The sequence below is a fragment of the Lissotriton helveticus genome, chromosome 6 (genome assembly GCF_964261635.1).
Source record: "Lissotriton helveticus chromosome 6, aLisHel1.1, whole genome shotgun sequence".
In the NCBI taxonomy this organism is placed as follows: domain Eukaryota; kingdom Metazoa; phylum Chordata; class Amphibia; order Caudata; family Salamandridae; genus Lissotriton; species Lissotriton helveticus.
This window is the reverse complement of record NC_136067.1, coordinates 722,105,832-722,130,671: the sequence shown is the minus strand read 5'-3', so window position 1 is coordinate 722,130,671 and position 24,840 is coordinate 722,105,832.

Here is a 24,840-nt window from a genome sequence, read left to right as displayed (position 1 = left end):
TTCAACACTTAGAGGTAGTAGCATATGGCAGGAAGAGCAGGAAACACTTGATACCCCGATATCTATGGAGGAGATTGAGGAGGCAATAGGTTTGTTAGCCAGGGTAATGGCAGCGGGACCAGATAAACTACTGCTTGAGGTCTACAGAGCTTTGTTTCAGGAGATTAAGGAGGAATATGTTTGTTACATTTCAAGATTCACTGCTTGAGAAGCCTCCACCATCCTGGGAAGAGGCCAACATAGTAGTGCTTAAAAAAAAAAGACAAGCCCCCAGCCTTGCCAGGGCCCTAAAGACCAATCTCAATCTTAAATTGCGATGGCAAAATGAATGCCAAAATCTTAGCAACTATACTGGCACGAGTAATTACACCCCTGGTATCTATTCACCAACATGGATTTATACCTGGAAGCCGCATGGTCAACACTATAACACTAGCCAATGTACAACATAATAGGTTGGGTTTGATACTTCTTGATGCCGAAAAGGCGTTTGACCATGTCTCCTGGAACTTTTTATGGGCAGCTTTGCATAAAATGGGGTTCGGCCTAGGTTTTATCAAGGCTATTTAAGCCATGTATAAATCCCCGATGGCTAGGTTTTGTATAATGGGTAAAGAATCCAATCTAGTTCATATAACCAGGGGGACATGGCAGGGTTGCCCATGATAAAAAAAATGCAAAAACAACAATTGATGGACAGAATGCAGAACAATGTCATACATTCACCCCAGTACAGAGATCTGGGCCTAAATCCATCGTTTTTTGCACTCCACACCACCCCAGGTCAGACATGGCCATATGCAAATCAGCCTTGACCCTGTGCCTCATGGGAACAGTCCAGCCCGAACTGCCAAGCCATTTCTTTCCTGGACCGGAATCAAGCATCCAAGGACCGGTTTCTGGCTATCTGCCGTCATCAGCCTGGATAGCTTGACTCCAGTGGTGTGGAGAGCATGGGACTCACGTCTGAGCATACCCATCCCACTCCTGGTGACAAATGCAAAAACAACAATTGATGGACAAAATGCAGAACAATGTCATACATTCACCCCAGGACAGAGATCTGGGCCTGAATCCATTGTTTTTTTGCACTCCACACCACCCAAGGTCATACATGGCCATATGCAAATCAGCCTTGACCCTGTGCCTCATGGGAACAGTCTAGCCCGAACTGGCGCTCCCCCGACCCTGCTCTGGCCGCTGCCACTTCTCACATGAGGCCTCGCCGCTCCCCAGATACACCTGGGCTGCTGGCCACACTGCAGGACACCTTCAATTCCCTCTTGGCTTCAGGTGAGTCAAAAGAGGCGAGTGACACGGGTTGCTTGACCGGGAGGTGGGGAGGGCGGGCGAGTGGTTAGCTACTCCACTCCCTGTGTTTGCTCTCTTCTCCTCTTCACCTTTGCCGGACAGCACCTCCGGTCCCGCGGGCGTCTCTTGTCTCCCTCCCCCGCCGCTGCAGCTACCAAGCTCACGCGCTGCGCGGCGGGGAGTTGGTGCGGGCTTCGACTGGGTGCAGCGAAGGTGGGCTCTTCCTGGCCTTAGAGTCCATCGAGCCGCATTGCTGTTTGTCGGCCGTAGATGCGAGGCGGGCTCTCGCTCTCATGAGTGTCCTTCGCGGCGCAGTCTGGCAGCTGCCATAATTTATCTCCCGGCCACGACGGGTGGGCTCCGCTTCATTACTTTCACTCTCCCCGCCCGCGGCAGCTCCTCTGCTCACACGCTGCGTGGGTCGGGGGAGAGGGGACGCTTCCAGCAGGCCGCGGGTGGGCTCCACGAGTCGTGCTTTATTACGGGCCTCTGTTTTTTTGATAGCGGGTAGGCTCTGCTTTACTTCTCTTTGGAATTCTTTCACCCTCGCCGCGGCCGCCTCTCATCACACATGCGGCGCGGCGGGGGACAGCAGATGCTGTAGGCAGGCCGCGGGTGGGCTCCGCTGGCGCTGCTTTATTTAAAGTTTATTGGGGGCACACTCACGCCCGGCGAGGCGCGCTGGTCATGCGGGTGAGCTCCGCTTTTCACAGTCAGACCGGGGGTCACTTCTTGCTTGCGCGGCCCCCCAGGTATTCCTCAGTGCCCGGGCTCACCTCCGGCCGACGGGCCTATTCTCCTCCTGAGGCCGTGGCGAGTGGGCTCCGCCCGGCCAGCACTCCGCTCCGGTGGGGCTCCCTGCTGCTGCGGCCGACTCGGGTGAGCTCCGGTCGATCCGCTTCGTGCTGGGGCACTGTTGCAGCCGGTGAAGGTGGGCTCTGTCCGGTCCGCTTATTCTGGTGGGGCACCTGGTTGCGACCACAGCGGGTGGGCTGCGCATGGTCCGCACTTCCTCAGCAGGCACGGCGCATGAGGTGTGGGGCCAGCTCCCGGTCACCTCGACATCAGCGCATGGGCCCGGGGCACAGCACACGCCCCGTGGTTCACTCGGCGGCCGGCGCTGCTTCCTGGGGGAGTGCCCATAGCCAGGCTGCATTCACCCCCCTTTTCTTTTAGCAGTGGCACACCGGGGGTTCCGCCACTCCTCGTCGCCATTGTTACGTCGTGGGGCCCTAGGCCCTCATGGTAGGAATGAATGGACACAGGACACAGGCTGGCTGGTGGATTAATGAGCCACGAGCACGTGCGCTCGGCTCTATTTATTGACTGTGTCACGTGACTCGTGACACAGTGGTGGGTGGGTGTAGAGTGTATGATCACTTCCTGTGATCAACTAGAATGTGTCACGCAGGACACAACATTCCTCCCAAAATTTGATAAAAATTAAGGAAAGACAAAAGTCCGAACCTGTGGGAGGAAAGACATGAATATACAATAATTACAAATTTACATTGAGTCTCTTCAGCTGCTTGCTTGATGACGACGGTGGAAATTGCTGCTGAAACGTTAGTTTTTCTTGGCTTGACGTCCTGGTTCTCGGTGGGTGTGCTCTTCTGGACTTGCGCCCTGGAGGTGTGTTAGTCAGTCCACTGAGATCTTGTTTTTGAGGGTGACGCCAAAAAGGATGACCAGATGTTGGACTTGAAGGATGTTGTCTTCTACTGGTCCGTCGGTTTCTTCACTGTAGGCAGCTTGGCTTTACATTACAGAGGATGGCGTGTTTGAAGGACATTCTTCTCACTAGGACACCCCTCTCTCGGGTGTTCTCCTGCCACGAGATGTCCCGGAGGCCCTTTTAATCAGGTTTCCACTGGGCCGGGTATTTTTCCACAGCGTTGCTCCAATTCCACAGTCTGCGTGTGAATGGAGAAGACGATGAGGGTACTACCTCACAAAGTCCGTAGCTCCACCTGAAGGGTAGTTGTTGACTCCTGCCTTTGCGCACAAGTTCCTCTTCTTCCTGGGACGTGCAGGTTAGACGGCGATGGATCCATCTCTCATGTCGGGACCCTCTGCCACCGGTGTCCCTGAGGCCTTTGCCCCTTGGATCTCCACGGGCAGGTGTGGAATGGTCAGTTCTCCTTGTTCAGGCCATCTGAGCTCCCTCCGCATCCAGATTTCCGCTCGATCCCAAAGGAGGGTGTTTTCAATGGTCCGGCCTGTGCTCTCCTGTAGTCGACGGGTCGTCGGGGTCTTGTGAATAGATGCCTGATCTGTTCCGGGTGCCATCAGTGTTCTCCTGGACGTGTGGTTCACTGTACACGGTGTTGTGGTGTGTGTCACCTCTTCTTCTTCTTGTAGGTGTGTGGACTTGTTACACCTCTCTTCACCTTTTCCAGATGTTCCTGATGGCGTCGTGCCACATGACTTTTTACTTCAGTTCTTTTCTTCATGGCATCGTGCCACTCTTCTCCCTTTCCTTTTCGCGACACGGTTCGGTCACCTTTCTTTCTTTGTCTTGCTGACCAGGCTTCTTCAAGCAGCATGCACTCCGCCTGTTTCCCTCTGGTCTTGTCCTGGCTTTAGGACACTGTCTTCTCTCCTTTCTTCGGTGACTGGACCGGTCATTACGATCTTCTCTCTTGCCTCCTATTACTACTTTTCTTGTGGATAGTGCGTCCGTCTATCCGGGTCTTCTTTCGGACATTTTCCTGATTTCTCAGCTCACGGACGTCTTCTGGCAGGACATCTTCCTCCTGACTTCTTGGCAGAATGCCTTCGCTGCGCCTTTCTGGCGGGTCAGCATTCCGGTGACTTGTTGGCAAGTCGGCTTTGTCTTCTCCTATTCCGGCGACCATCTGGGTGATCGGCTTTTGGCGTTGGCGCACTTTTGTCTGCGCTCTTCACGTCCTCTGCGGGTTCCGGAGAGTTATGTCACCGCTCCTGGAATCTTCTCTGGTGGGTGCACTTCTCGCGCGTGATTCTGGTGAGGCTGTTTAACTTCTTGGGGCGTTGACCGTGCTTGGTTGCTTCACCTCCTTTTGGCTGCGGGGTAACTTTGCATTACTCTTCCATTGCACGTTAGTGTGCATTGCAGTGGCAAACTCTTGCTTCACTTGGTACCGTCGTGGTACATCTTCAGTGTAGCTTTGTTCCTTGCGGTTCATTTGATTCTTTGGCGTCGTCGCTCTTCCACGTGCGTATCGCATTTTTCTTCTTCACACTTGGGTACTTGCCTCGCACGTCTTCTGGTGCTTTGGGTGTGGCTTCTTCTCTTTTAGGCGCTGTCCTGTACTGTCCGCGTCACACTTGCGCGCTTCCAGTAGGTCATCCTCGAATCTTGCTGCCTGCGGTAGACGCCTTGACTCTCCCTCGTTGTCCAGCATGAGGTTGCCTTCTTCTGCGGTTGCGGTGAGCACCTGTGGCGCCCAGGCGTCACCTCAGCAGTGATGATGGATCTCGTTCTTCGTCTGCGTCGCTGCAGGCTTGTTCTCCCTCGTAGGCTTTCCCTCTGCGTGTCTTGTGCTTGTATGCTTTTTTTTTTTGTGGCTTGTTTTGGTGCAATTCCATGGTTAGCCACTAGATGCCAGTGTTGCTTTTCCTGGCCTGCTTTTGCCGTTCTCGGCCGGTTTTGCCAGGGGCTTGATCTCTCTTTTCCACGGTCAGGGCAGGGACCTCATTGGGGGCAGAGTGCTGGGGAGCAGCTTGTAGAGGGTGCTTCCTTCGCCCCTACTTTGTGAGCCTTTCTGTCACCAGCGCTCCCTCGACCCTGCTCTGGCCGCTGCCACTTCTCACATGAGGCCTCGCCGCTCCCCAGATACACGTGGGCTGCTGGCCACACTGCAGGACACCTTCAATTCCCTCTTGGCTTCAGGTGAGTCAAAAGAGGCGGGTGACACGGGTTGCTTGACCGGGAGGTGGGGAGGGCGGGCGAGTGGTTAGCTACTCCACTCCCCATGTTTGCTCTCTTCTCCTCTTCACCTTTGCCGGACAGCACCTCCGGTCCCGCGGGCGTCTCTTGTCTCCCTCCCCCGCCGCTGCAGCTACCAAGCTCACGCGCTGCGCGGCGGGGAGTCGGTGCGGGCTTCGACTGGGTGCAGCGAAGGTGGGCTCTTCCTGGCCTTAGAGTCCATCGAGCCGCATTGCTGTTTGTCGGCCGTAGAGGCGAGGCGGGCTCTCGCTCTCATGAGTGTCCTTCACGGCGCAGGCTGGCAGCTGCCATAATTTATCTCCCGGCCACGGCGGGTGGGCTCCGCTTCATTACTTTCACTCTCCCCGCCCGCGGCAGCTCCTCTGCTCACACGCTGCGTGGGTCGGGGGAGAGGGGACGCTTCCAGCAGGCCGCGGGTGGGCTCCACGAGTCGTGCTTTATTACGGGCCTCTGTTTTTTTGATAGCGGGTAGGCTCTGCTTTACTTCTCTTTGGAATTCTTTCACACTCGCCGCGGCCGCCTCTCATCACACATGCGCCGCGGCGGGGGACAGCAGATGCTGTAGGCAGGCCGCGGGTGGGCTCCGCTGGCGCTGCTTTATTTAAAGTTTATTGGGGGCACACTCACGCCCGGCGAGGCGCGCTGGTCATGCGGGTGAGCTCCGCTTTTCACGGTCAGACCGGGGGTCACTTCTTGCTTGCGCGGCCCCCCAGGTATTCCTCAGTGCCCGGGCTCACCTCCGGCCGACGGGCCTATTCTCCTGAGGCCGTGGCGAGTGGGCTCCGCCCGGCCAGCACTCTGCTCCGGTGGGGGTCCCTGCTGCTGCGGCCGACTCGGGTGGGCTCCGGTCGATCCGCTTCGTGCTGGGGCACTGTTGCAGCCGGTGAAGGTGGGCTCTGTCCGGTCCGCTTATTCTGGTGGGGCACCTGGTTGCGACCACAGCGGGTGGGCTCCGCATGGTCCGCACTTCCTCAGCAGGCACGGCGCATGAGTTGTGGGGTCGGCTCCCGGTCACCTCGACATCAGCGCATGGGCCCGGGGCACAGCACACGCCCCGTGGTTCACTCGGCGGCCGGCGCTGCTTCCTGGGGGAGTGCCCATAGGCAGGCTGCATTCACCCCCCTTTTCTTTTAGCAGTGGCACACCGGGGGTTCCGCCACTCCTCGTCGCCATTGTTACGTCGTCGGGCCCTAGGCCCTCATGGTAGGAATGAATGGACACAGGACGGCTGGTGGGTGAATGAGCCACGAGCATGTGCGCTCGGCTCTATTTATTGACTGTGTCACGTGACTCGTGACACAGTGGTGAGTGTGTGTAGAGTGTATGATCACTTCCTGTGATCAACTAGAATGTGTCACGCAGGACACAACAAAAAACTAACCATAATGCCCAGAGGGATAAACTTGTGGAAGACAACAAAGAAGGTGTCTGCACACCTTGAATCTCTTCCTCAAGTTTGTTCCTCTGGTCATTTTGGTTACCTTTTAATTACCTTTTGCACAATGATAACCTTTGTAAAAGAATTTCTTCCGCGCTGCTTATATTGCTGACTTTTGAAAAGAAACCTGGGTGTCTCCTTCAACAAAGCAGCAGGCTGTAGAATCCACTGATTTTAGGAACTTCCACCTCAAGATACTGTATAATTGAGGGCTTTTTCCGCAATATTATTAGACAGAGAAATGCATCCCATTTCTATTTAATATTTCATGTGCATTCGCTCAATCAGCTGTATGTGACGCTGGCAGTCTTCTTTCATTAGTAATGCCTCGGACACTCAGGCTACACTCAGATTATCCTGCTGTCTATACCAAGACATCTATTTTATCAAATGGGTATATCGGGAGGTACAAAAAGAATGACTTCACGATGAATTCTTATTAATATTACCTACAATTGAACTACAAACATAAAGCTCTACTACACCAACAACAAAGTTGCTACTATCTCCCCGATATTTTCCTAAAAAGATAAGCCAATTCTGTCTTAGCCTTATAATTTAATGAACTAAAATAACTGAAAATTCTCACAAAGCTTCCATAAAAAGAGCAATTGTTGACAAAAATGACTGGTAGAAATACCTTCCTGATCGGAACTCTGTAGAAAGCTCTATCTTCAAAGCCCACAAACTATTCAAATCTCTGTAGCACAAGTACGGAGCATATAGCTCTCAGGCTTTTGATTTAATTAAAAGTTACCTTTATGTAGGGCTCCTGGTTTTATGGTATTTACTTTTTGACCATTTCTGTTTGTATTTGTCCATATTAATTGTCTGCCCATTTTTTCGGTATTTATCTATATTTATGTCAGATCTGTGAATAAATTAAGTAGTACCTTGTAGGATTCCTCTTTTATGTAACTGATAAATGTGCACTCATAGTTCGATGACTGTAGGGCTTTAGCACACTAAGCAGCCAAATGAAATAAAACAATACACCCACATGAAAATATTAGCTTTATAGCATCCACATATGTTGAGATAAACAGTTCTTTATGGAAATCGCATCCTTTTTTTAACTCTGCATTCTGTCACTCTTCAGAGCTATTGGCCTGGAATTTATAATGGTAACATGGAGTCACTACATTTTCTGTATTTTCCTGCTTTTAAAAATAAAATATACAGATAGAAAACAAATTGGTTTTTTTTGCCTGTAAATATCTGTAACATTCAGCAAAAAAGAAAAACTGAGATCATTACATTTATGTTTTTAACTGTCATCTGTAAGACAATCCAAAATGTTGCTACTAAATGTTAATTCACACTTTGTACACAGACTGCCACACTGTTCTTAGAGGGCAATTTACAACTGGCTACACCAAAAGTAAAAGGATCTTCTACAAATAAACTTTTGGGGAGTACATGTCAGCACCATTTGGAACTCCCTCCCTCTTGACCTTCATGAAAACAATACTCTTGTTGTGTTTAGGAAGAAGATAAATGCTTAACTTTTCTAGTCTTCTCCATTTTCATGATCCTTAAAGCGCTGTAGCTCCTTTGTTAGAGTTTGTATTTGTGCTGTGTATGAATCCAGGTGATTGTGATGACGACGATTGTTAGACCCGGCATCATTGGCGTGGGTTTCCCTTGTATTTTTGCTTTTGCCTCCTGTGATTTTGCTGTGTGTTGGACTTCGTTTTGCTGGTCTAGATGCTTTGGGCACCTTGCCACTACTGATCAGTGCCAAAGTGCAAGTGCTCCCTTTGTCAGTTGTTATTCTGGATTAGTGATTCCATGTTTGGCATATTTGAGTTACTAGTCAGTCTCTAGTATAGTGCACAGTGTGTGCCCAAGGCCTGTAAATCAAAGTTTGGGACTGCCATGTCAACTTGGCAAGTGCACCCACTTGCAATGCCCTAACCTTCCCTTTTCTTACATATACGTAAATGTAAATGTAAATGTAAATGTACAGGAATTTATATAGCGCAAATCACCGAGCGGTTTCTAAGCGCTTGCTTAGGGAACCCGTCCTGGTATTCCCCTGTGAGATAACCCCAGCAGGGTATCCGCAAGGTGAAAGCCAGGCATCCCACCACGAGGGGCCGTTGTGGAGATTAAGCAAGCTATTGCCCAGAGTCGCAGAGTGTGAACCCGTGAATCGAGTAGGCACCGGAGCGAGAATTGTCGAGTCCATGGACATTTTAGGACTCAAGACCCCGCCGAGCCGGGAATTGAACCCTGGTCCCGGGCTGACCTCTGCTTCCAGGTCTGCCTCCTCTAACCAGTGAGCCACACTTCTCCACCCACTCCATACGTCACCCCGAAGGTAGGCCCAAGGTACCCCTGTGGACAGGGTGTAGTGTATGTGAAAGGAAGGACATGTGTGGCATGTCCTGATTGTGAAATACTGCCAATTTTGTTTTCACTATTGAAAGGCGTTCTGTCCCATAGGAAAGAATGGGGTGTTTGCTCATAATACCTCTGAGTATTACTGCCCATGGGAACAAGCTAGGAAAATAAAGTTTGATGTCCCTGAACTCAGAATGTTAAGATGCATCTTTTAGTGAGTGTGATTTTTACATTCTGGGTTTGAAAATACCACGTTTAGGAAGCAGGTATTTTCTTGCCTAACCATCCAGAGTGCCTCAGCTAGGTTGTGTATTGAATGTCTGGCTTTGGAGTGACAGGGGCTAGGGATGTGCATTATGTTCAGACAGCCATTTGGGAGAGTTAGATGTGTCCTTCCTTTCCAGGGTGAGTGAGGGCTGGGCTGAATAGACCTGGGCTGCATTCAGAGTAGAAGGCAGAGGTTTCTTTCACAACTGGTCTGCCAAGGACAATGCCCTCCTGCCAGGAAGCTGCACCAGAGAGGACAGAACTGGTTTTGGCTGGGCAAAGAGCTTCTCTGCCACAGAGAACAAATGATTTTGTATTATAAAAACAGGGGCATAGACCCCAGACTTTTAGAACACTTCTGGGAATCAAGTAGAACCTTTGCCATGGAGAAGCTGGAGAAACTGAGGAGGAGTACTGCCGCTTTGCTGTTTCCTGTCTGGGGTTGGCCTGCAGTGGCTGGTTCTGCCAAGGAAAGGGAAAATTACTTTACTGTGTCCCATGCTTGAGGAAGGTCTCCAAGGGCTTGAAGAAGAGTTTGCCGCCTGTTCTGAAGTCTCAAGGACACAAAAACTTCCCCCCTAGCTCCCCTGAAGTTCCATGCTGGGAGTTCTGACCTGCCAAGAGGTCCCTGTAACTGTTCTGGGCCTCTGGAGGTTGTTCTGCTGTGGGAACTGGAAAAGCAATGCAACGACGAGAAGCGCGACACATCCGTATCTGTTTCTGATGCATCGCCTATGAAACCGATGCAGTACCTGCCCGCGGATCAAGAAATCGCTGCATGCTGCATCAGGTGCACCGATCTCCGAAGTCCGAGATCACCGCACCGATTCCGACGCAAGCCCTGCTGTGTAACTGCAAGACCCAAGCATCGTCCCGGATCATCATGCATCACAGCACCAGGTCTGTCATATCATTGGGGGATGCACTAAGAAATTGACGGATCACCTCCCCATGCAGTAAGAAACCGAAGCATCACCTCCTCTCCGGTAAGAAACTGACACATCACCTCCCCTGCATAGCAGTAAGGGACCGACGCATGACCTCCCCCGAAGCAAGAAACCAACGCATCACCTTCCCTACATGTAAGGAACCAACCCATCACCTTCCCTGCAAACCTTTTTGTTTGTGTGCACAATGCATCCAAGGTGCTTTGTGTGAAAAGTGTTGCATCTGCAATTTGCTTTGAAACAAACTATTTCTACCATTTGAAAGTCATATTTTTAATACTGTACTGTGGATTTTAGTTGTTTTGGTCTTGTTTTGGTTTAGATAAAGATTACTTATTTTTTTAAGAGGTGTGGTGTCCCTTGTAGTGTTTTCACTGTATTAATGCATGTGTTCACAAATGCTTTACACACTGCATCTGAGATAAGCCTGTATGCTTGTGCCAAGCTACCAAGGGGGTGAGCAGTGGTTATTTTAGAAGTGTATTCCCCTTACCCTGACTAGGAAGAAGGGTCCCTACTTGGACAAAGGTGCATACCCCTAGAGACCCCCATTTCTAACGGGGATGATGATGGCAGAGGCAAAAGTCCTTCACAAAGATACTCACAGATGTTTTGGTCTATTTGTCAAGGATGAGGGCTTCACTTGCGCAGACAAGCTGTATAGAAAGAAACTTGTGTTACAGAGACTTTGGCAGTTTGGAAATTCTCTGAGCTTGTTATTGATCTTAGGTACTGTATTCCAAAGGTGCTACAGAGAAGTTCTTAAATAGGAAGGCTTTCCTACTGGCTTTAATATTTCTTTGCAGTCTAATTTAACGTGAACTCGCGCCAAAGGTATTTGAACGTTTTACATGAGCACCAGTAACATTACACAGGGTCACCTTAAAATTTCTTTAGATATGGGGAGATTAAGTGATATGCCCAGAATCACAAGATGGTGAGCTGACACCAAGACTTGGTTCTCAAGTTCCAACGTTGGAGGTTGTGGCCTTAATGACACATCCTCCCCCTTAATTAAAGAAATCCCTCAGTCCATGATCTGACTGTGCATTTGAGAAATCAGGCTGTATTGTTAGTTATCTCATCCTCTGAGACAACAAAAGCTTCTTTTTTAAAGAAACATTTTTATAGAGTTTTTGATTATGCATATATTATTCAGTGCAATATATAAACAGCAACGGGCAGATAAATCTGCTATCATTTGGACATACAGTTAATTAATGTCGGACAGGAGTACAGAACAAAGCAAGAGATTGTTTGAATGATCCTTTCACCGGCATATTCAGGATATTATCTGCTACTCACAGTTCAGTCAAACACAATAGATGCAATTGATTAGTAACAGTCCCCGTAACTAAATACCCCAAGAGAGATGAAACGTAACCTTTTATCAATGGCTACACTAGCACAGCCACTCAATTCCTCTCAATTCATGATGCCCATAAATTCTGCCTCAAGTTCTAATTTGCTAGGTGAACACAGTTATGCGGGCAATAAGGAGTACAGCTTCTGCCATCAGGGCATTTCCTTTATTTTATTTATATAAGTAGCATATGTGCATTAGTGGTCATCCCCACCAGCTTTGGTTGTCAACTCAGGGAGAAGGCCCCCAACTAGGCAGATTCAAGTCTTGTTCAGGGTATCCCGAGCGTTGGCATTTGCAGTATATCTAAGGTGGTCAACATCATCTTTTCCGCTTCATCAAGGCCTTGAGTCAATACATCTCAGATATCGGAGATGGTATGCTTTCAAAAACCTCTAAATTCCTCCTGGCAGTTTACCTTGTTTTCCAATTTGACCCAGAACACTGCTTCTTCCTTCCAGGCAGAAGGAGGATTTCCATCTCATAACAATGGCCCGCTTTTCTGTTAGCAAGAGTAAGTCAATGCCATTTGCACTCACTCTTGTGGGTTTGGGTCTAGGGAAGATGCCCAGTAAAGACTTTGCAGGTTTCCTCATCCTGTCACACGTGTCACTACACCCAGTATGGCCGTCCAGTAATCTAGTATCTTGAGACACTCCCACATCACATGTTGAAAGTTAGCTTTTTCTCTGGAACGCATGTATGCGCCTTCATAGATGTGGCTGATCTTATGCGGTGTGAGGTATGTAATGAGTAATATGCTGAATTGTACATACTTAAATCGGGCATTGCTCAATACTTCATGTGAGTATTCTAGAGCCCTCTGCCACTGCTAACCATTTAAACTCTCACCCATGGTTAGTTCCCATATATCCTTGAGAGTTTGCAAGGGTAAATCTATGTGTTCCAGTAGGGATTTATACAGTCATATTATCAATCTACAGCCATTACCTATCATTTGCAATGTCTGCAATATAGCATGTGTTGGAGCTCTGCAATCCAATGCTGTTTAATGGAACGTTTAAGTCTACTATAAAGTTTGAACTGGCCTCTCAGGAGGCCCCATTGTTCCACCAAGGATGGGAAGGACGTCAGAGTGCCATCTGTATATAAGTCTTCAATTGTGTCAAGCCCAACAGCCTCCCACCACTGCACATCCGGAAAGTAAGCAATCTTGTGTTCGTTTATTATCCACGTAGTGGGATGGCAGGGGAATAAGGCACAGTAGGAAGTGTGCAGTCTAGTGCTCCCTTCAAGCATCTCATTGCTCTGACAACAAAGCGGGGAAGGTGTTGATGCGGTTTTGCACCAGGGAAAAATGTTGCATGCATTGCACCATCGCCAACCTGTCTGTCTGAGAGCTCTGTTCTGCCTAAGTGTCTACTAGCCAATCAGTACGTCAAAGGTTTGTTCAATAACTACTTCTATGCAGGTCGAGTACAGCCACATCACTGGGTCTTCTTTCATAATCTGGTAGAGACGTTTGTAAATTTAAGGATATGTTTCTAAGGGCCCGATGTAGGTCGGTCGGTAACGGCCGAAAATCAGTATTTTCGGCCGTTTCCGACCGGTATTCAGTAATCGGTATGTAGGGACACATTATTTTACAGATTCGGTAAATTTACCGATCGGTAAATTTACCGAATCTGTAAAATACCGAATCGGTATTTATACCTATTCGGTATTTTTGATATGTAGGTGGGACTCTTCTGAGTCCCACAAGCCTTACAGAATCGGTATTTTACCATGAAATCCAACTTCATGTTAAAAAACCGATTCCGGTGTGCATGCACATGTGTGCATGCACACCTGTGCCATATGACAGGCAGACCTGCCCTTAGGGCAGGTATGCCTGCCACATGGCCCCCGAATCTTTTTTGGGGGTGCTAGAGGGTGTCAAAGTGACACCCCCTGCACCCTTGTCAAAATCTGTATTTACCGATTCGGTAAATACCGACCGGTAATGCCCCATTCATTCCTATGGGCTTCAAAGCCCATAGGAATGAATGGGCCATTACCGGTCGGTATTTACCGAATCGGTAAATACAGATTTTTACCGATTCGGTAGCAGGAACATCTGGATGTTCCTACATCTCAACCCCTTAGATTTACCGATTTTTAATTACCGAATCGGTATGATTCGGTAATTTAAAATCGGTAAATCTATTTTACCTACATCTGGGCCTAAGTGAGATAAACCTGGGTAGAAACACAGTACTGATCAGTATGTACTCTGCTAGTAATTTTATTAATGTTTTATAATCTGTATTCATGGTGAATAACGGTCTACAGGAAGCCATTGTCAGAGGGTGTCTGCCTGGTTTAAGAATCAAGGCAACTATTGCTTCTCTAGTCGTGGGAAGGAGAGGACCCTATGCCTTGGCAGCTTTGTATAATTTAAGCAACTGAGGCCCCAGAAGCTGTTCATATGTGGGATAGAGGTCGATAGGCAACCAGCCAGAGCATGACATTTTTCCTTTTGCTAATGTTAATATAAAACAGTTTTGGAGGTTCAATCCTCTATCATTCTAGTTACTAAGTACCCCATAATCATTTTAAGCTGCGATTCCAAATCATTGGTTTGATGCAGTTTTCTTTTCCAATAAATTCCTGTTATCAGCTGACATGTTTCGCAAAAATCAAGGGCCTCATTTATGAGGCCGTGCGTCCCTTTTACGCCGCCGGTGCGTCACTTTTTGTGACGCACCAGAAGCGTAAAAAATGTGCCTTGTTGCACCAAATTTACAAAGTGACGCATCTAGGTAGATGCGTCACTTTGTAAACCCCTGCGCTACATTATACCTGCGCCAGGTATAATGTATGCAGTGGGGGTGTTCCCACACAAGAAAGGGTCATAGAAGTGACGCAGTGACATCTACCAGATTTCACTGCGCCACTTCTAGGACTCAAATGCTTCAAAATCTTACGCCTGCCTCACAGCAGGTGTAAGACTGACGCAAGCCCTTTCACATGGGGCGTGCCCCATGTGAAAGGACACATTGCTGGAGTGTGTCACTTTAGTGACACACTCCAGCAATGCGTCACTTTTGCGCCATACAGATACGTCAGAAATACTTACGTATCTGTAACTCCTTGCGCAGTGATGCATCATATTGTAAATATGACGCATCATTGGTGTCGGAAGGAGGGCGCAATGAAAAGTGACGCATCGCTGTTTTGACGCAGCGATGCGTCACTTTTCATAAATGAGGCCCCATATGTTTCTTCAGGGTCCCGTTGTTTGTCGGTCATCAAAAAGACACTTTAGAGAGAGTGCATGTATGCACTCTTTCTATTTCCTAAAACAAAACTGTATTGAGTAAATAATAAACTGAATTAATGTCTAAAGATGATTATCAGAAGCCTACTGCTTTAAATGATGGGGTTGTGTACCACCCGAAATTGTTATAGGCTTGTGCTAGGCTGTACAGTTTTGGGTAACCAACGGCAGCAGAATCCATGGAATGGGGAAAGGGTTATGAGGAGCTGCTTGCTGCCAACCTTAGGAAAGAAAGTGCAGGAAGGGTGGGCCTGGATGGCACTGAGGTGCTGCAGATGGCATGCTAAAAATTCCCATTGAATAAGTGAGTGATCGTTCAAAGTGTAGGCTTCAGTAGGGAACGAGAGGCCTACAAAGTTACGGATAATGTAGGGGCAATGTAGTGAATGTACTGGTCGTGGCGTAAAAAGAGAAATAGCAGTTTGCGCATGTGAGTTAATGGTATGCTGAGCTTTGACCTTCTACAAATAGTCACTTGGTGCCACTTAAACAGAGTCATGGGGTCCGAGAATTAAATGGAAAGTTTCTTAGGCAGAGTTTTAATGTCTCTGAACAATTTTACACAGGTGGTTGGCCAATCCCCACGGCCTAAGGAATGTCAATATAGACTCTGCAAAGGCCTTTCCTTGTGGCAAGGTAAAAAACAAATCAGTTGTGCTTGCCCAATAAGTCACAGCAGCATGGTTGTACTTAGATGGTGTAGGGCCAGCGAATGGGAATGGCACATGATGCATTGGGTCTACAGGCTGCCAGCACTGACATGGCACTATGCCTAAGTCATCACTCAAAAGATCTGAGAAGAGAGATAATATATGGCAACAGATAATCATGAGGGGGAGGAAGAGTACTGATCCATTCAATCTCCTGTGTATACTCAAAAAATCATGGGGGAAGGATCACTTGTCCTGCATAACCTGGGTATGCAGGTAGGGTACGTGGTGTCTCACAATTAAAAGACCCTCATGCACGTGTATTCTGAGTTCTCGTAGCGGTATATGTTGTCTCCCCGCTCTTTTTTAACACGTGTGTGCATAATCCTCGGGTCAGTATTTATGTACCCTCCGCCTGGAGGATTTACCCTTGGTTAAAACAGTAGTGATCGTGAATAGTGGAAGTGAAGTGCTAGGGGGGTGAGTTAAAATACCCGGACAGCCAGATGCATGACTTTATTAGGTCTGGATTCGGGTAGCCCAATTAGGGAATAATAAGCTGATGTGCAGCTTTGGAATAATAAGGAATTCAAGCGCACTGTATGGTGTGAGTTAAAAAACGGTCGACATGTTTCAGCCTCGTCGCCTATGTAGGTCGGTGGGCTTTCTTCAGGACCAGTGCAAATCGATAGTGAAAATAAGTGAAATAATGACCTGTTTTCAGTCAGAGCAAGGTCGCATTGTACCTTGCAAAATGCCAATGAGCACACCTTCGGGTCAGGGGCTAGGAGGAGGTGCCTAACTGTGGCATGATTCTTCCCGCGTAGCTTGTGCTATCGCTGCCTCTTCTAACCCGGAAAAAATATATGGCAGCCAGATCCTCACATACTAGTGTTTCCACAGGGAATAGGTTCAGCAACAAAAGCCAGTCGCTGCAAATGGTGGGTGTTAAAATAGTGATTTCAGAAAAACACCTGAACTCCCTCCTTTATTCCAGATGATTTTAGTGAGGACAGCAGACCTCATGGCTTGAGGCTGGAGTGACAGCACCTGATTCACAATGGTAATCAGAGTTGGGTTGGGATTAGAAATCGTCCAGGACACGCTAAAAAAAGGGGCCCAAATGTGCAAATTGGCTTTTCTCAAAACACTGCTTCAGCGAAGTTTTATAAACACCTGAGGCTGAGTGATGCCACTTCTGCTAAGGCCCCCTGCCGCCGCTCAGTATGCACACATTAATTGGCCAGCCCACAAGAGAAAGAGAGTGACACCTCTGCCCCTTGATAAATGGGAGGTAATGGACGCCCATCTGCCTCCAGAAAGGCCACTCAGGGCCCCACTGGGCCACTGGTGACATCTGAACACACCAGACACAGCCCAAATCGGCACCCCAGGCTGCCAAAAAAGTAGCCCATAGCTGGAACTTCGATACCAGCCCCTTGGCCATTTCCTGAGTGCCCGCCTTACCAATCCGACCCTGATGGTAATTTACACTTTTGAGTAACTCTGTACTTTAGCGCAGGTTTACAAGTTTTGGTATTGACAAACTCTGAGTGTAAACTTACTACAAAAGTGTAAGTTACATGTCTCCACCCCAAAAGTAATGCAATTGGCTTACTATTGTGTGGGTGGGTGATGTCCAGCCCTAAACCTGTCCCTGACCCTCCCTAAACCACCCTAACTATTCCCAAATCCCATCTCCTTTAGTAGTAAGTCTGCCCCTTTTCACACCCACTCCCGTTTCTTCATAACATGTAAGGAATATGGGAAATGAAGTTTTACATGTTATGAAGAAACTCATGTAAAGTAATGAATTGGAGAAATAACATGTAAAATACGACACTATTTGAAATGCAAAAACAACGTGGAGAGTACTTTTTACGATACCGGTAGTAGTCACAGTACCCATCGACCTGTGCCCAGGGAGACACACTGCAGCAACAGGAGTGTGACTTACCAGCATATCTTCCCATAGGAAAAAGATAGGACATAAAAGTCTGGTATCCCTGAACTCAGAATTGAATGCCACATCTTTTAGGAAAGGTTGTTTTTAAATCCTGTGTTTGAGAACAGCACTTTTAGAAAGTAGCTGTTCTCTTGTCTGACCTTTCTGTGTGCCTTGGCCTGTTTGTGAATTGACTGTCTGGTTTAGGAGTGACAGGGGCTGGGAAGCCCCAGGAGGCTGGCTGGGTCAGCCCTAGGCTGAATGACTGCATTTGCAACTTGAGTGGTGGGAGGAGATAGCACCTGGGCCTGAATAGGGCTGTGCCTGCCTTCCACAATGCTGGCTCCCCCTCCTGCTGGGCGGCTGATGACCCTGCCCCTCACTCTGAAAGGAAAGGAGAAGCCAGGAAAACAAAGTGCTCAAGGAACACCCAGAACTGGTTCAGACCGGGCTCAGGGCCCACTTGCACAAAGAGAACAAAGACTTTTAGGGGTATAAGTACAGGACCCCTGACAACAGAAAATTAGATCATCCTGGAATCAAGAAGGAACCTCTGCCAAGGAGAAAGCTGAAACTTGAAGAAGGAAGACTGTCCTGCTGTTACTCTGCTGGGCTGACCTGCTGTTGCTTTGCTGCCAAGGAGAGGGGAAGGACTTTGCTTTGTGCTGTGTCCCCTTGCTTGAAGGAATATATAAGGGCCTGAGAGAGAATTGGCTCCCTGTTATGAAGTCCCAGGAACAAAAGGACTTCACCCCCAGCTTCCCTGAACTCCACCGAGAGGGTTCTGTCCTTCCTGGAGTGCGTGGCCCATGTGTGGTGCCTCTGGAAGTTGTACCTGTGTTGGGAAGCTGGAAACCAAGCTTTTAAAGAACTTTCTGCAAGTTTTGACGCAAACCCGGCTGAGCGAGAAAATTTCCGCCGCTACAAAGACCGAGATCATTGCAGCGCCTGTTGCCACTGCCTGAAGACGTCGCACCCTTCGTTAGTGGGAAGATCTCCGCCGCTGCAAACATCGTCGCAGAGCCTGTCATCGCTGGATGAGATCAATACCATCAAGTTGCTGCGAGAATCGTCGCAGAGCCCCGAGAATCATGGCATTGTGCCTTTGCAAGCATTTTCCTACGGAACACCCGCACCGGAATCCATACAAGTCATCGCCTTCCTCCCCATTCAGATCGGATTTGTCGCTACTCGCCGCTACATCCAGCTGAATTGTCGCTAACGCCTCCCCAGGGTCTCAGGAGTAATGCATCGCTTGTTTTCCACCGCAACAGCTTCTGTTTTGGAACTTTATCGCATTTAAAGGTACTGTTGGCTAAACGTGACGCTACTGTGAACTTTTCACGCAACTGTTGATTATTTTAACGCTAACATTAAGAACTCTTTTGCAACCATATTCTTGAACTGTGTATGTTGGATTTTTGTTGTTTTGGTCTTGTGTAGTTCAGATTAAATACCTTTATTTTTCTAAACTGTTGTTGGGTCAGTTTGTGGTGTTTTCGCTGTGTTACTGTGAGTTTTGGTACAAATACTTTACACATTACCTTTAAAAAGCCTTGACTGCTCATGCCAAGCTACCAAGGGGGTGAGCAGGGGTTATCTCAGAGGGTTATCTCCTTACCCTGACTAGAAGCAAGGGTCCCTATTTGGACAGTGGCACTTGCCTCTGCCAACTAGAGACCCCCAGTTCTAACATTGGTGGCAGCGGTGGGATTTGAACTTGTATTTGTACTAGACCCACAGTGATTGGTGTACATCACTAGTGAGTGCAGACCACTACGCCACCACATACTGCTGTTTTTTTTGGTTGGTTCTATTTTTGAGTAACTTTTCAAAGCATCATGTCTGTGAGTGGAAAAGCTCCCAGTGTGGAGACAGAATTGGAATTTGTCATTAAAGATTTGTATTCCTACAGAGCAAAAGATCTTAAGCCATTCTGCCAACAGTTTGAGTGCCCCATTAAGAGCAACGCCAGGAAAGAGTAGTTGCAGAGAATCCTGAAGGCCCATTGGGAGGCACAAGAGGGAAATGATGCAAGTACAGGGAATGGTTTTCAAATAAAAGATCTGCCTGTGAGCAGAGTAGGCTCAAGGCCCGGCAGCTACCATTCCAGTAGGGGTTTCACTCAAGAAGAGTTAGAGGAGAACCAAAGAGTGAGAGAATATGCCTTGGAGGTCCTGAAGTTAAAAATGAAGCAATTGGAAATGGAAAAGGAGAGAGAAAAGGCGGCGGAAGAGAGCAAAAGTGCCCGCGCCTTGGAGGAAAAAAAATTGCTTCTGGCTCATGAGTTGAGCATGAGAGAACTGGATCTTAAAGCCAAGGAGGTGGATGCCAGTTCAAATGGTGGCAGCACACAGCCAGTGCAGGGGGGGGGGGAAGTATATATTCCCAAGGATCTGGTACAGAATTACAATAGGAGTGAGGATATTTATGCCTGGTTTACTTCTTATGAAATTGCATTGAGAATGAATGGTGTGCCTGAACAGCATTGGGGCGGGCCTGTGGAAACATTTTGAGGCTTCTGAGAGGAGTGCTCTAGAGCCCTTAGAGTTAGCAGGTGCCATGACCTACCCCAATATGAAGGAGGCCCTATGTCTCAGGTATGGACTTACTCCAGAGCAGTACAGACTGCAGCTTGGAAACTCTAAGAAGAAAGAGTCTGAGACTTGGATGGAGTGTGTGAATTTGTACTCTCGTGCACTGGAAGGTTGGATGAAGGGCAGCAAAGTAATTGATTAAAAGGGGTTGTTGCATTTAATTAGTTGGGAGCACTTGAGTAGTCTTTGTGTTCCAGAGCTGCGCCAGCATCTTTTAGACAGCAAGCTGACAGACCCCATTGAGCTTGCTAAGGAGGCTGACTGCTGGACTAGTACCAGGGCCCACAGAGGAATTGTGGGTACCACAGCCAAAGGTGGGCAGGGTCCCCAGCAGAAGAGTGGGGGGGACAAGGGTAACCAAAAGGAGTTCTCTCAAGGGCCCCAAAATAGTTCCCAGGGAATGGAGTCCCAACCTTACCCAGACCTAGGCAGTCATAGCCCCCTAGGGATAGATGGGAAAACAGAGGTCCACCTACCTGCTTTCACTGCAATGAGGTGGGACATGTTATCAACAGGTGCCCCAAGAAACCCCCAGCACCCGCTGGTGCTCCAGCCCCAGGGTTAGCAAGTGTAGCTTTGGGAGGGGATTTGATTTCTAGTGGGGAATGGGAGCTAGCAGTGATGACCCTTGTCTCTTCAGGAGACCAAGAGATGGTCCAGGAAACCTTACTGCCCCCTAACACTAAGAAATACGGGCAGAAGGTGACCGTCAATGGGAGGGAGATAAAGGCTCTGAGAGACACAGGAGCCAGCGTGACATCCGTGAGGTGTCAGTGGGTGTCTGAAGAGCAGTGTATTCCCAATGTACTCCGGCCGGTAGTTGGAGCTGATAGCTCAGTGCACCTCTGCAAAGTGGCGCGTGTTCCCGTTGAATGGGGAGGGGTCTCTGGTCCCTTGGAAATTGTTGTCAGTGATGCCTTGCCTGTAGACTGTCTGCTAGGTAATGACCTGGAGAGTTCTCCATGGAAGGATGTAGAACACAGAACTCATTTGGAGATGTTGGGTTTGCCTGCGTGGATCTGTGTTACCACGTGTGCTATAGCAGCCAGTAAGGGTTATTCAGCAGAACTGGAGCCTGAAACAGTGGCCCAGAGACCTGCCAGGAGAGGAAAGGGCTGAGGGCGCAGGAAACCACCCCAGCCGTTCCCACATCCAGGAAGGAGCAGAACCTGAGGGGGATGCCCTGGAACCTACAGGGGAACAGGTGGCCGAACTGGGCGACCTACCTGAGCTGACCCATTGGCAGCAAGAAGGTGGGCCCTTCAGGGAGGAATTCTGCAAGGACAAGAAAGAGTGCCCTTCTCTCGTTGGTATGCGGCAACAGGCTGCAGACCAGGCAGTAGGTGGAGCATCCAGAGATCACTTCATCTACTGGGAAGATGAGTTGTTGTATAGTGAGCCTAAATTTGCTAAGCCCGGTGCAGCCCATGTGCTGGTGGTACCCGCGCGCTTCAGGAACTTCCTAATGGGTCTGGCTCATGATGTGCCTCTCGCAGGACATCTGGGGCAAGACAAGACCTACAACAGGCTGATCGCCCACTTCTACTAGCCCCAGATGAAGAAGCACGTTGATACCTTTTGTAGAGCTTGCCAAACATATCGGGCCAGTGGCAAGACTGAGGTGAAGTGCAAGGGACCCCTCCAACCCTTTCCTGTAGTGAGCACCCCTTTCGAGCGGGAGGGCATCAACATTGTGGGGCCCCTGGACCCCAAGACAGCCTTAGGCAACAGTTTCATCCTGGTCTTGGTGGACCATGCCACCCGGTGCCCAGAAGCAGTCCCTCTCAGGACAATCATAGCACCCGTGGTGGGCCGTGCATTGATGGGGATCTTTTCCCGTGTGGGGTTCCCCAGAGAGGTGGTCTCCGACCGGGATACCAACTTCATCTCTAGGTACACAAAGTCAGGCTGGGGAGCCCGATGAGGCTGGCTGGGTCAGCCCTAGGCTGAATGACTGCATTGGCAACTTGAGTGGTGGGTGGAGATAGCACCTGGGCCTGAATAGGGCTGTGCCTGCCTTCTACAATGCTGGTTCCCCCTCCTGCTGGGCCACTGACGACCCTGCCCCTCACTCTGAAAGGAAAGTAGAAGCCAGGAAAACAAAGTGCTCACTTGGTAACTGGTTCAGACCGGGCTCAGGGCCCACTTGCACAAAGAGAACAAAGACTTTTAGGGGTATAAGTACAGGACTCCTGACAACAGAAAATCAGATCATCCTGGAATCAAGAAGGAACCTCTCCCAAGGAGAAAGCTGAAACTGAAGAAGGAAGACTGTCCTGCTGTTGCTCTGCTGGACTGACCTGCTGTTGCTTTGCTGCCAAGGAGAGGGGAAGGACTTTGCTTTGTGTTGTGTCCCCTTGCTTGAAGGCATCTCCAAGGGCCTGAGAGAGAGCTGGCTCCCTGTTATGAAGTCCCAGAAACAAAAGGACTTCACCCCCAGCTTCACTGAACTCTACTGAGAGGGTTCTGTCCTTCCTGGAGTGTGTGGCCCATGTGTGGTGCCTCTGGATGTTGTACCTGTGTTGGGAAGCTGGAAACCAAGCTTTTAAAGAACTTTCTGCAAGTTTTGTCGCAAACCCGACTGAGCGAGAACATTTCAGCCTCTACAAAGACCAAGATCGTCACAGCGCCTGACGCCGCTGCCTGAAGACATCGCACTCTTCATTAGCGGGAAGATTTCCGCAGCTGCGAACGTCGTCGCAAAGCCTGTCATCGCTGGGTGAGATCACTGCATCACGTCGTTGCGAGAATCGTCGCAGAGTCCCGAGAATCATCGCATTGTGTCTTTGCAAGCATTTTCCTACGGAACCCTCGCAGCGGAATCCATACAAGTCATCGCCTTCCTCCCCATACAGATCGGATTCGTCGCTACACGCCGCTACATCCAGGGGAATTGTCGCTATCGCCTCCCCAGGGTCTCAGGAGTAACGCATCACTTGTTTTCCACCACAACAGCTTCTGTTTTGGAACTTTGTCGCATTTAAAGGGACTGTTGGCTAAACGTGACGCTACTGTGAACTTTTCACACAACTGTGGATTATTTTAACGCTAACATTAAGAACTCTTTTGCAACCATATTCTTGAACTGTGTATGTTGGATTTTTGTCATTTTGGTCTTGTGTAGTTTAGATTAAATACCTTTATTTTTCTAAACTGTTGTGAAGTCAGTTTGTGGTGTTTTCACTGTGTTACTGTGAGTTTTGGTAAAAATACTTTACACATTACCTTTGATAAGCCTTTACTGCTCGTGCCAAGCTACCAAGGGGGTGAGCAGGGGTTATCTCAGAGGGTTTCCTCCTTACCTTGGGGAGAGGTGTGGCGCCGCGGCCAGGGCGACTGACGCTGGAATCTGGGGACCACGGTTCGATCCCCGGCTCCGGCGGCAGGTTAGCCCAGCACCATGTGACTCTGGGCAATAGCTCGCTTAATCTTCCCGACGGCCCCCAGCGCCTAGAGACCCTTATGGGTGATTGTGCACTATACAAATGTGGACTTTACTTTACTTTACCCTGACTAGAAGCAAGGGTCCCTATTTGGACAGTGGCACCTGCCTCTGCCAACTAGAGACCCCCAGTTCTAACAATCACAATCTGAAATGCCTGTTGATTTGCTCCGGTTGAGGGGAAAACATAAGTGCATTTAGAGATTGGAATATGGAGGAAGCGGTATCATATTTTGTATGGGTGTAGCTGAAGTGGCTTCTCCACTAGGAAACATAAAAGGAATAAAAGAGACTTGGTCTGATGAAAGGATAATGTGTGGAGTGAGAGGATAATTTATAGTGCACGAGAATGCAATTCTGAATGAATACTTCTATACTAGATGCAGAAAACAAGAGAGCTGATAAGTTTTTCTGGCTTAGAGTGTGACTTTGCCCTCACGCTTGGACTGCCTTTGTTGTGTCTGCGCACCTGTGAAGGAATGAGACAGCCCCCTGTTTTGCAGGGCAAAAGAGCCTTCTCAAGGGCTGGGCATAAAGAGAGCTGTTGGGGTTTCAAGGTTCTGGAGCTGACGATTGGCGATCGTCTTCGGAAGCCACCTTGCTAGCTAATGGAGAATACATAAAGCTGGAACATGCCCTCAAAGGAAACTGCTCGGAGAAAAAACATAAAGCAAAATCACCCACTACAATAGCACAGAGCACTTGGAGAAGGGCTTGTGGTAAAAGGATAAAAAATACTGGATGAACATCCTGGAGCGTTGTGGCACACTAAATGAACAATCAATTGGACTTAAATAGTAAAAAACAGACTTAAGGGAGATATGCTAGCAAGGAAAATCTGCACATAAACAGAGGTCGAAGTGGGCAGGATCTATGAGGATATATGTGCCCATGCTTTTTTAATTGTGCAAAAACATTTCCCATACATTTTGCTAGAAAACAACCACGCTGTCCCTGAATGTGTAATGCGGACATGGAGACGCTGCTTGGTGGGAGTTTGGACAAAATATAGAATACAAAATATTGTGATACATACATATTGTGTCAGGAATATCAGGATGTCAAAAATATAATTGACAGGTATATCGAAGCTAAGAATATAGTTTTAAGTGTTGTTTTTATATCATTATAACAAATCTTGATTTAGAAAATGTTGTCTGTAGTATCATTTGTAAGTGTTATTTTGTATGCTATTTTTTGTAGCATGTTTTGATTAGATGTTTTTTACTTGTGTTTTTGTAAGATAATTTATTAATTATGAAATTATTGAAATATATCTTTTTAGTTGTATTAATGTCTAAAAATAATGGATTGATAGTTTTT